The sequence below is a fragment of the Salvelinus alpinus genome, chromosome 5, assembly GCF_045679555.1.
Source record: "Salvelinus alpinus chromosome 5, SLU_Salpinus.1, whole genome shotgun sequence".
In the NCBI taxonomy this organism is placed as follows: Eukaryota; Metazoa; Chordata; class Actinopteri; order Salmoniformes; family Salmonidae; genus Salvelinus; species Salvelinus alpinus.
The window spans coordinates 56685184-56697692 of NC_092090.1; the positions used below are offsets into that span (position 1 = coordinate 56685184).

At 39.7% G+C, this 12509-nt stretch overlaps 1 protein-coding gene across 5 annotated transcripts in view; it reads left to right on the plus strand.

Moving 5' to 3' along the window:
* Positions 1-12509, plus strand: part of LOC139576361 (amyloid-beta A4 precursor protein-binding family A member 1-like) — a 118905-nt gene that overhangs the window by 32284 nt on the left and 74112 nt on the right. The window contains exon 1 of one of the 5 annotated variants that reach the window (XM_071402394.1): positions 1046-2704. The exons of the other annotated variants lie outside the window; for them this stretch is intronic. The gene's annotated coding sequence lies outside the window, so the exon portion shown is untranslated. Of the gene's footprint in view, positions 1-1045; positions 2705-12509 lie in introns of those variants that run through there. 5 annotated transcript variants of the gene reach the window in all.

A 12509-nucleotide genomic window follows, 5' to 3' on the forward strand; every position in this document is an offset into this window, starting at 1 on the left:
GATTATTGCATGGTATGCTTTTTCCGTAAAGTTAAAAAAAAATCTGACACAGCGGTTGCATTAAGAACAAGTGTATCTTTAATTATATGTAAAACATGTATCTTTCATCAAAGTTTATGATGAGTATTTCTGTTATTTGACGTGGCTCTCTCTAATTACTCCGGATATTTTGGAGGCATTTCTGAACATGGCGCCAATGTAAACCGAGATTTGTGGATAAAAATATGCACATTATCGAACAAAACATAAATGTATTGTGTAACATGATGTCCTATGAGTGTCATCTAATGAAGATTATCAAAGGTTAGTGATTAATCTTATCTCTATTTCTGCTTTTGTGACTCTATCTTTGCCTGGGAAAAATGGCTGTGTGTTTTTTGGATTTGGTGGTGATCTAACATAAATATATGTTGTGTTTTCGCTGTACAACCTTTAAAAAATCGGACACGATGGGTAGATTAACAAGATGTTTATCTTTCATTTGCTGTATTGGACTTGTTAATGTGTGAAAGTTACATATTTCAAAAATATATTTTTTAATTTCGCGCGCTGCCTTTTCAGCGGAATGTTGTGGGTGTTCCACTAGCGGAAACCCTGTGCTAGAAAGGTTTTAAAGGTGTTTAAAGCGGCAATCCTTAATTGAAACAGTTTGGTAAAAAGCTGAGACTATGCTATGGATGCAAGGACTGACCATCTATTATATGAAAATTATACATTTAACGATGTTTTTAGGCTATACAGTGTATGTTTACATTTACTTTGTTTACAAACATTCGAGAAAATTTGGAATTTTCTTGTGAAAGTGGGATTTTCACATGTGGAGTTTTCTTACATGTGAACCTGCAAATTCATTTTTTTTCACGGGATTGATTTTCACATGTGAAACAGCAATGTGATTTTTCACATGTGAATTCTTTTCACGTGAAAAGTGAGTATACGATTATATACATTATTTTATCATGTGAAAACATGTTATTCTCCTCACATGTGTAAAGATGGTGTGAAATTTAAGCTCAACATGTGAACCTGCAAATTTTGTTTATTTGTTTTGTAATGGTTGGCTGTCACATCTACAGTGGTTATAGGTACTAGAGAGGGACTAAGCTCAGAGTTAATGAATCATTAAATGACTGGCCAAGGGATCAAATTAACACACTGATAGACTCATGCGCTCGCTTGCTCGCACGCACACACACACACGCACGCACGCACGCACGCACGCACGCACGCACGCACACACACACACACACACTACCACATCACTGTATGGCCAATACGTGTCCACTCTTGGCTCTTGTTCAGAGTGTTCGTGCATACAGTGGCAAGAAAAAGTATGTGAACCCTTTGGAATTACCTGGATTTCTACATAAATTTGTCATAATTTTATCTGATCTTCATCTAAGTCACAACAATAGACAAACACAGTCTGCTTACACTAATAACACACAAACAATTATACGTTTTCATGTCTTTATTGAACACACTGTGTAAACATTCACAGTGCAGTGTGGGAAAAATATGTGAACCTTTTGACTTAATAACTGGTTGACCCTCCTTTTTGCAACAATAACCTCAACCAAACATTTTTTGTTGAATTCAGGACCATTCCTCTTTACAAAACTGTTTCATTTTCTTCTGTTGACGCCATTCTGTTTTTGATTTACTTCTGTGTTTTGGGTCGTTGTCCTGTTGCATCACCCAACATCTTTTGAGCTTCAATTGGCAGACAGATAACCTTACATTCTCCTGCAAAATGTATAGATAAACTTGGGAATTCATTTTCCCGTCTATGATAGCAAGCAGTCCAGGCCCTGAGGCAGCAAAGCAATCCCAAACCATGATGCTCCCTCCATACTTTACAGTGAGGATGAGGTTTTGATGTTGGTGTGCTGTGCCTTTTTTTCTCCACACAGTGTTGTGTATTCCAAACAATTCAACTTTTGTTTAATCTGTCCACAGAATATTTTGCCAGTAGCGCTGTGGAACATCCAGGTGCTCTTTTGCGAACTTCAGACGTGCAGCAATGTTTTTTTTTGGACAGCAGTGGCTTCTTCTGTGGTGTCCTCTCATGAACACCATTCTTGTTTAGTGTTTTTCGAATCGTAGACTAGTCAACAGAGATGTTAGCATGCTCCAGAGATACATATACATGAACTTTCTTGTGCTTTAATATCAAACTTGTATGTCATCTGTAAATACGAATAAAATTGTTAAATTAAGAGCCTAGTTGGTTTAGCCACAGAGAAAGCGAGCAACCTTCCCGCTAGCCATGATTGGCAGAGATAATGAGTGGGCTGGACATGCTGAGAGATTAGTTTGGATTGGTCTGCGGTGTTGCATCTTGTGTCTATAAAATGAGCTGCTCGTAATGCATAGATAGTCCTTTCTACTGCATTTTTTTTTTAAAGATATAACGTTAGCCATGGAGAACTGCAAATATGTTGCTACTGCTCTCTATAACATTGCTGCCCTGAATTTATCAGGTGCTATCGACAAATCTCAGTGGGAAAAAGTTGTGGTGGACTACTTTCTGAACGACGATCGTGCCATGCAATGCTGACTCTCTCTCACTCTGAAAATAACACGTTTTGAAATCAGTGGAACACAACGGGCCAAACAAGCTGTGCAAACTAAACGGAAACAAAACAGGATGTCTTATAAAAGGGGTTGCAGTCTGCCGTGAAGCTTTCATCCGTGTATACAGGTAAGAATCTAGCTACAGATTCAGATATTATACATTTCTAATTTTGTCAAAGTTGTTTTCATTGCAAGCTAAATGTTGCTGTTAGCTAGCCAGCTGGAGTTCCATGGCTGGCTTGCTAACTAACATTAAACCTAACATTATTTGGTTAACTTTAGCTTGACAATCGGTTTGTATTGCTAGTAACATTACTCTATAGATTGAGTTAGATAGCTAACGTTAACGTGACATGCCTTAACAAAAGACCCAAAGTTAAAGCTTGCTGTTAGCTAGCTAACATTAGCTGAGGGTAGGTGGCTGGGTTGCTAGCTAACATTTGTATTTGTATTTATTATGGATCCCCATTAGCTGCTGCCAATGGGGTTCAGCAAAATTAAGGCAGTTTATACAATTTTAAAAACATTACAATACATTCACAGATTTGACAATACACTGTGTGCCCTCAGGCCCATACTCCACCACTACCACGTATCTACAGTACTAAATCTATGTGTATGTATAGTCCGTATGTTATTATTTGTGTGTATGCATGTGTCTGTGCCAATGTTTGTGTTGCTTCACAGTCCCTGCTGTTCCATAAGGTGTTTTTTTATCAGTTTTTTAATCTAATTTTACTGCTTGCATCAGGTTACTTGATGTGGAATAGAGCTCCATGTAGTCATGGCTCTATGTAGTACTGTGTGCCTCCCATAGTCTGTTCTGGACTTGGGGACTGTGAAGAGACCTCTTGTGGCATGTCTTGTGGGGTATGCATGGGTGTCCGAGCTGTGTGCCGGTAGTTTAGACAGACAGCTCGGTGCATTTAACATGTCAATACCTCTCATAAATAAAAGTAGTGATGAAGTCAATCTCTCCTCCACTTTCAGCCAGGAGAGATTGACATGCATATTATTAATATTAGCTCTCTGTGTACATCCAAGGGCCAGCCGTGCTTTTTTTTGTAGCACCTGACCACATGACTGAACAGTAGTCATGGTACGACAAAACTAGGGCCTGTAGAACCTGCCTTGTTGTTAAGAAGGCAGAGCATCGCTTTATTATAGACAGACTTCTCCCCATCTTAGCTACTATTGCATCAATATGTTTTGATCATGACAGTTTACGATCTAGGGTTACTTCAAGCAGTTTAGTCATCTCAACTTGCTCAATTTCCACATAATTTATTACAAGATGTAGTTGAGGTTGAGGGTTTAGTGAATGTTTTGTTCCAAATACAATGCTTTTAGTTTTAGAAATATTTATTAATATATTTATTCCTTGCCACCCACTCTGAAAATAACTTCAGCTCTTTGTTGAGTGTTGCAGTCATTTCAGTCGCTGATGTGTATTTATTTTTTTATTTTTTTTACCTTTATGTAACTAGGCAAGTCAGTTAAGAAATATTTTTTATTTACAATGGTGAACTCGGACGACGCTGTCATATGTGCGCCGCCATATGGGACTCCCAATCACGGCCGGTTGTGATACAGTCAGGATTTGAATCAGGTTGTCTGTAGTGACGCCTCTAGCACTGAGATGCAGTGTCTTAGACCAGTGTTGAGTCATCGGCATACATAAACACTCTGTCTTTACTCAAAATCAGTGGCATGTCATTAGTAAAACATTAAAAAAGCAAGAGGCCTAAAAAGCTACCTTGGGGAATTCCTGATTCTAACTGGATTATATTTGAGAGGCTTCCATTAAAGAACACCCTCTGTGTTCTGTTAGACAAGTAACTTTTTATCCACATAATAGCAGGGGGTGGAAAGCCATAAAACATACGTTTTTTCCAGCAGCAGGCTATGACCGTTAATATCAAAAGCTGCACTGAAGCCTAACAAGAGGGCCCCCACAATAATTTTGTCATCAATTTCTCTCAGCCAATCATCAGTCATTTGTGTAAGTGCTGTGCTTGTTGAGTGTCCTTCCCTATTTGCATGCTGAAATTCTGTTGTCAATTTGTTTACTGTGAAATAGCATTGTATCTGGTCAAACACAATTTTTTCCAGAAGTTTACTAAGGGTTGGTAACAGGCTGATTGGTCGGCTATTTGAGCCAGTAATGGGGGCTTTACTATTCTTTGGTAGCGGAATGACTTTAGCTTCCCTCCAGGCCTGAGAGCACACGCTCGCTAGTAGGCTTAAATTGAAGATGTTGCAAATAGCAGTGGCAATATCGTCTGCTATTATCCTCAGTAATTTTCCATCCAGATTGTCAGACCCCGGTGGCTTGTCATTGTTGATAGACAACAAATATTTTTTCACCTCGTCCACATTGACTTTACGGAATTCAAAAGTACAATAATTTGGTCAGATATACTTGAATGTGTAGTGTCAGCATTTGTTACTGGCATGTCATCCCTAAGTTTGCTTATGTGTGTGGTATGAAGTGTGTGTAACGTGAGTGATGTTTTCTCAGAATGCCATTTCTCAGAACCCTATTGGTTAACTTAAAAAAAAAGAAGCTATGGCTGGCAACAACATGGCTGGTACTTCAGGCCGCTGCCACAGATCAAGCAGTACCAGAACTTCAGGTAAAAAATTATTTTCATTGTATGAGGTTATTCTTATCTAAACTTGGGAGGTGAATGAATGTTGTAATGTCTTCCGATTTTTTGTTGTTATTCCCTGTTTTACAGCTTCGATGCTTTGAAGTCTGGTGTTGTCGCCAAGGAGCGTTCGGATTGATGGTACCAGGTTTCAACTGCTGCGCAACGCTGACATCCTTCCTCCCATAGATTATATGCCTGTAAAAGCACTACCTGGACTGGATACAGCTAGACAAACTATCTTTTTGAGAAGATCAGGGAGTTTTGCGACGAAGAGGCTTTGGACATCACATTCCCTGCACCAAAGTCAAAGGCAGGACAGATACAGGCTCTCCGAATATACCGTTGAAGTCGGAAGTTTAAATACACCTTAGTCAAATACATTTAAATTCAGTTTTTCACAACACGTGACATTTAATCCTAGTAAAATTTCCCTGTCTTAGGTCAGGTTTGTAGGACTCCTTGCTCGCACACACTTTTTCAGTTCTGCCCACAAATTTTCTATAGGATGAGGTCAGGGCTTTGTGATGGCCACTCCAAAACCTTGACTTTCTTGTCCTTAAGCCATTTTCCACAACTTTGGAAGTATGCTTGGGATTATTGTCCATTTGGAAGACCCATTTGTGACCACGCTTTAACTTCCTGACTGATGTCTTCAGATTTTGCTTTAAGATATCCACATAATTTCCCTACCTCATGATGACATCTATTATGTGAGGTGCACCAGTCCCCCCTGCAGCAAAGCACCCCCACAACATGATGCTGCCACCCCCGTGCTTCACGGTTGGGATGATGTTCTTCGGCTTGCAAGCCTCCCCCTTTTTCCTCCAAACATATTGATGGTCATTATGGCCAAACAGTTCTATTTTTGTTTCATCAGACCAGAGGACATTTCTCCAAAAAGTACAGTGCAGTTGCAAACCGTAGTCTATCTTTTTTTATGTCGGTTTCGGAGCAGTGGCTTCTTCCTTGCTGAACGGCCTTTCAGGTTATGTCCATGTAGGACTCGTTTTACTGTGGATATAGATACTTTTGTACCTGTTTCCTCCAGCATCTTCACAAGGTCCTTTGCTGTTGTTCTGGGATTGATTAGCACTTTTCGCACCAAACGTACGTTCATCTCTCGGCAACAGAACGCGTCTCCTTCCTGAGCGTTATGACGGCTGTGTGGTCGCATACTATTGTTTGTACAGATGAACGTGGTACCTTCATGCTTTTGGAAATTGCTCCCAAGGATGAACCAGACTTATAGAGGTCTACAATTGTTTTTTAAGGTCTCGGCTGATTTCTTTTGATATTCTCATGATGTCAATCAAGAGGCACTGAGTTTGAAGGTAGGCCTTGAAATACATCCACAGGTTTATTTTGTATTTTTTTAATTTCACCTTTATTTAATCAGGTAGGCTAGTTGAGAACAAGTTCTCATTTACAACTGCGACCTGGCCAAGATAAATCAAAGCAGTGCGACACAAACAACAACACAGAGTTACACATGGAATAAACAAGTGTACAGTCAATAACACAATAGAAAAAAAGAAAGTCTATATACAGTGTGCAAATGGCGTGAGGAGGTAAGGCAATAAATAGGCCATAGTAGCAAAGTAATTACAATTTAGCAAATTAACACTAGAGTGATAGATGAGCAGATGATGATGTGCATGTAGAAATACTGGTGTGCAAAAGAGCAGAAAAGTAAATAAAAACAATATGGGGATGAGGTAGTTAGATTGGGTGGGCTATTTACAGATGGGCTATGTACAGCTGCAGCGATCGGTTAGCTGGTCAGATAGCTGATGTTTAAAGTTAGTGAGAGAAATATAAGTCTCCAGCTTCAACAATTTTTGTAATTCGTTCCAGTCATTGGCAGCAGAGAACTGGAAGGAAAGGCGGCCAAAGGAGGTGTTGGCTTTGGGGATGACCAGTGAGATATACCTGCTGGAGCGCGTGCTACGGGTGGGGGTTGTTATCGTGACCAGTGATCTGAGATAAGGCAGAGCTTTACCTAGCATAGACTTATAGATGACCTGGAGCCAGTGGGTCTGGCGACGAATATGTAGCGAGGGCCAGCCGACTAGAGCATACAGGTCGCAGTGGTGGGTGGTATAAGGGGCTTTGGTGACAAAACGGATGGCACTGTGAAAGACTGCATCCAGTTTGCTGAGTAGAGTATTAGAAGCTATTTTGTAAATGACATCGCTGAAGTCGAGGATCGGTAGGATAGTCAGTTTTACGAGGGTATGTTTGGCAGCGTGAGTGAAGTAGGCTTCTGTTTGCGAAATAGGAAGCCGATTCTAGATTTAATTTTGGATTGGAGATGTTTAATATGAGTCTGGAAGGAGAGTTTACCGTCTAGCCAGATACCTAGGTATTTGTAGTCCACATATTCTAAGTCAGAACCGTCCAGAGTAGTGATGCTAGTCGGGCGGGTGGGTGCGGGCAGCGAACGGTTGAAAAGCATGCATTTGGTTTTACTAGCGTTTAAGAGCAGTTGGAGGCCACGGAAGGAGTGTTGTATGGCATTGACGTTCGTTTGGAGGTACACCTCCAATTGACTCAAATGATGTCAATTAGCCTATCAGAAGCTTCTAAAGCCATGACATAATTTTCTCATATTTTCCAAGCTGTTTAAAGGCACAGTCAACTTAGTGTATGTAAACTTCTGACCCACTGGAATTGTGATACAGTGAATTATAAGTGAAATAATCTGTCTGTAAACAATTGTTGGAAAAATTACTTGTGTCATGCACAAAGTAGATGGCCTAACCGGCTTGCTAAAACTATAGGTTGTTAACAAGAAATTTGTGGAGTGGTTGAAAAACGAGTTTTAATGACTCCAACAAGTGTATGTAAACTTCCAAATTCAACTGTAGATTCCCTTGTTCATGCGTGGTTTGGACGGACCAGTCATCAGCACTATCTGCAGTGCCTCTATTCACAATACGTTGCTGCTACAATTTTCTTTGTCCTGCTGCTCAGCGACTTTACCCCTGATTGTATGCATATGACTACCTCGTCTATCACTGATATCATTATTGATATTGTTCTTGTACATACTGTATATTATATTTATATTGACACTATCTATTTCTGATATTGCTACTTTGCAAGTAACCATTTGGTTGTACCATTTACACCTTAGCAAAATATTGATATATAAAATTAATATTGATATGTGTGGTCATAACATGATTTTGTGACACCACAACATTGTCATGTGACTGTATCAAGTGTCCACCACAAATATATGGCGCATGTACTGTACATGTGCACCTCACTCACGTTTCAACTCAGGTTGCATGGCCTTAACTTATGTATGGAATACTATGTGATAAGTGCATGTGTAACAGTGTATATGTATGCTAATGTACTGGTGTGAAGGCATTTGGGCAGTGGTGTAAAGTACTTAAGTAAAAATACTTTAAAGTACTACTTAAGTAGTTTTTTGTGGTATCTGTACATTCCTTTACAATTTATATTTTTGGCAACTTTTACTTCACTACATTCGTAAAGAAAATTATGTACTTTTTACTCCATACATTTTCCTTGACACCCAAAAGTACTCATTACGTTTTGACAGGAAAATGGTCCAATTCTCACACACTTATCAAGAGAACATCCCTGGTCATCCCTACTGCCTCTGATCTGGCAGACTCGTAAATAGACTTGTAAATTATGTCAGAGTGTTGGAGTGTGCACCTAGCTATCCGTCAATAAAAAAAGAAAATTGTGCCATCTGGTTTGCTTAATATAAGGAATTTGAAATAGTTAATATTTTTACTTTTACTTTTGATACTTAAGTACATTGTGCTCCTGGCTATGTGTCAATATATACACTACCGTTCAAAAATTTGGGGTCACTTAGAAATGTTCTTGTTTTGAAAGAAACGCAATTTTTTTTGTCCATTAAAATAAAATTTATCAGAAATACCGTGTAGACATTGTTAATTTTTTTAATGACTATTGTAGCTGGAAACGTCTGATTTTAATTGTATATCTACATACAGTGGGGCAAAAAAGTATTTAGTCAGCCACCAATTGTGCAAGTTCTCCCACTTAAAAAGATGAGAGAGGCCTGTAATTTTCATCATAGGTACACTTCAACTATGACAGACAAAATGAGGGAAAAAAATCCAGAAAATCACATTGTAGGATTTTTAAGGAATGTATTTGCAAATTATGGTGGAAAATAAGTATTTGGTCAATAACAAAAGTTCATCTCAATACTTTGTTATATACCCTTTTTTGGCAATGACAGAGGTCAAACGTTTTCTGTAAGTCTTCACACGGTTTTCACACACTGTTGCTGGTATTTTGGCCCATTCCTCCATGCAGATCTCCTCTAGAGCAGTGATGTTTTGGGGCTGTTGCTGGGCAACACGGACTTTCAACTCCCTCCAAAGATTTTCTATGGGGTTGAGATCTGGAGAATGGCTAGGCCACTCCAGGACCTTGAAATGCTTCTTACGAAGCCACTCGTTCGTTGCCCGAGCGGTGTGTTTGGGATCATTGTCATGCTGAAACACCCAGCCACGTTTCATCTTCAATGCCCTTGCTGATTGAAGGAGGTTTTCACTCAAAATCTCACGATACATGGCCCCATTCATTCTTTCCTTTACACGGATCAGTCGTCCTGGTCCCTTTGCAGAAAAACAGCCCCAAAGCATGATGTTTCCACCCCCATGCTTCACAGTAGGTATGGTGTTCTTTGGATGCAACTCAGCATTCTTTGTCCTCCAAACACGACGAGTTGAGTTTTTACCAAAAGTTAGTTTTTGGTTTCATCTGACCATATGACATTCTCCCAATCTTCTTCTGGATCATCCAAATTCTCTCTAGCAAACTTCAGACGGGCCTGGACATGTACTGGCTTAAGCAGGGGGACACGTCTGGCACTGCAGGATTTGAGTCTCTGGCGGCGTAGTGTGTTACTGATGGTAGGCTTTGTTACTTTGGTCCCAGCTCTCTGCAGGTCATTCACTAGGTCCCCCCGTGTGGTTCTGGGATTTTTGCTCATCGTTCTTGTGATCATTTTGACCCCACAGGGTGAGCTCTTGCGTGGAGCCCCAGATCGAGGGAGATTATCAGTGGTCTTGTATGTCTTCCATTTCCTAATAATTGCTCCCACAGTTGATTTCTTCAAACCAAGCTGCTAACCTATTGCAGATTCAGTCTTCCCAGCCTGGTGCAGGTCTACAATTTTGTTTCTGGTGTCCTTTGACAGCTCTTTGGTCTTGGCCATAGTCGAGTTTGGAGTGTGACTGTTTAAGGTTGTAGACAGGTGTCTTTTATACTGATAACAAGTTCAAACAGGTGCCATTAATACAGGTAACGAGTGGAGGACAGAGGAGCCTCTTAAAGAAGAAGTTACAGGTCTGTGATAGCCAGAAATCTTGCTTGTTTGTAGGTGACCAAATACTTATTTTCCACCATAATTTGCAAAAAAAATCATAAAAAATCCTACAATGTGATTTTCTGGACTTTTTTTCCTAATTTTGTCTGTCATAGTTGAAGTGTACCTATGATGAAAATTACAGGCCTCTCTCATCTTTTTAAGTGGGAAAACTTGCACAGTTGGTGGCTGACTAAATACTTTTTTGCTCTACTGTAGGTGTACAGAGGCCCATTATCAGCAACCATCACCCCTGTGTTCCAATGGCACATTGTGTTAGCTAATCCAAGTTTATCATTTTAAAAGGTTAATTGATAATTACAAAACCCTTTTTCAATTATGTTAGCACAGCTGAAAACTAGTGTCCTGATTAAAGAAGCAATAAAACTGGCCATCTTTAGACTAGTTGAGTATCTGGAGCATCAGCATTTCTGGGTTCGATTACAGGCTCAAAATGGCCAGAAACAAAGATTTTTCTTCTGAAACTCGTCAGTCTATTCTTGTTCTGAGAAATGAAGGCTATTCCATGCGAGAAATTGCCAAGAAACTGAAGATCTTGTACAACGCTGTGTACTACTCCCTTCACAGAACAGCGCAAACTGGCTCTAACCAGAATAGAAAAAGGAGTGGGAGGCCCCGGTGCACAACTGAGCACGAGGACAAGTACTTTAGAGTGTCTAGTTTGAGAAACAGACGCCTCGCAAGTCCTCAACTGGTAGCTTCATTAAATGGTACCCGCAAAACCCCAGTCTCAACGTCAACAGTGAAGAGGCGACTCCGGGATGCTGGCATTCTCGGCAGAGTTGCAAAGAAAAAGCCAGACTGGCCAATAAAAAGAAAAGATTAAGATGGGCTAAAGAACACAGGCCTAGAAGGCCAGCATCGCGGAGTCGCCTCTTCATTGTTGACGTTTAGACTGGTGATCACTTTGATGTTATATTAATGGACAACAAATGTGCTTTTCTTTCAAAAACAAGGACATTTCTAAGTGACCCTAAACTTTTGAACCGTAGTGCATATATATTTTGTAATACAATTGTGCCGTATGGCTTAATATAAGGAATTTGAAATGATTTATACTTTTACTCAAGTATGACAATTTAGTACTTTTTTCACCACTGGATGTGACTGGGGGTTATAGCCTTTATTTCACATAACCCATCAATTTGGACAAGTGTGTCTGGGTAAGTGTCATCTAATATTCATAACATATTTTTATCTGGACACTCTGTTTACCTGAAATTGTTCCTTATTGTAGGCTACTACCACTTTTAGTCGTAATCTTTACTACACTACTCACTGTTCAGCACATGACCTCACATGTGAATCCTTAAAGAGATGGGTGGGGGTTATAGCATTAAGAGGGTGTGAACAATGCTGAATGGGTGTAGACAAAGGAGAGCTCTCCAGCAGGTAACAAAACTTTCAAGGCCCTTTTCTCAAAAGTGAGTTTACAAGTTTATCAACTTTCAAAGCAGAATTGCTTTCCCATTGCTCCTCAAAAATGTGGTGTATGATATACCATTTTGTACCTCTGAGTCTCTACTTTTGTCCAAAGTATTAAAAAAAAAACGATTTCAAATTTTGCTACATAAGACTGATTTGAGCTAGTGAGTCACATTTGTCTTACAGTGGACTGATGAACGTCAAGGCTTTTAGAGATACTTTTGTGACCCTTTCCAGCTTTATGCAAGTCAACAATTATGAATTTTAGTTCTTCTGGGATCTCTTTTGTTCAAGGCATGGTTCACATCAGGCAAAGCTTCTTGTGAATAGCAAACTCAAATTTTGTTTGTGTTTTTTATAGGGCAGGGCAGCTCTAACCAACATCTCTAATATCATCTCATTGATTGGTTAGCTGACTCCTGACTCCAATAAGCTTTTGGGGGTTC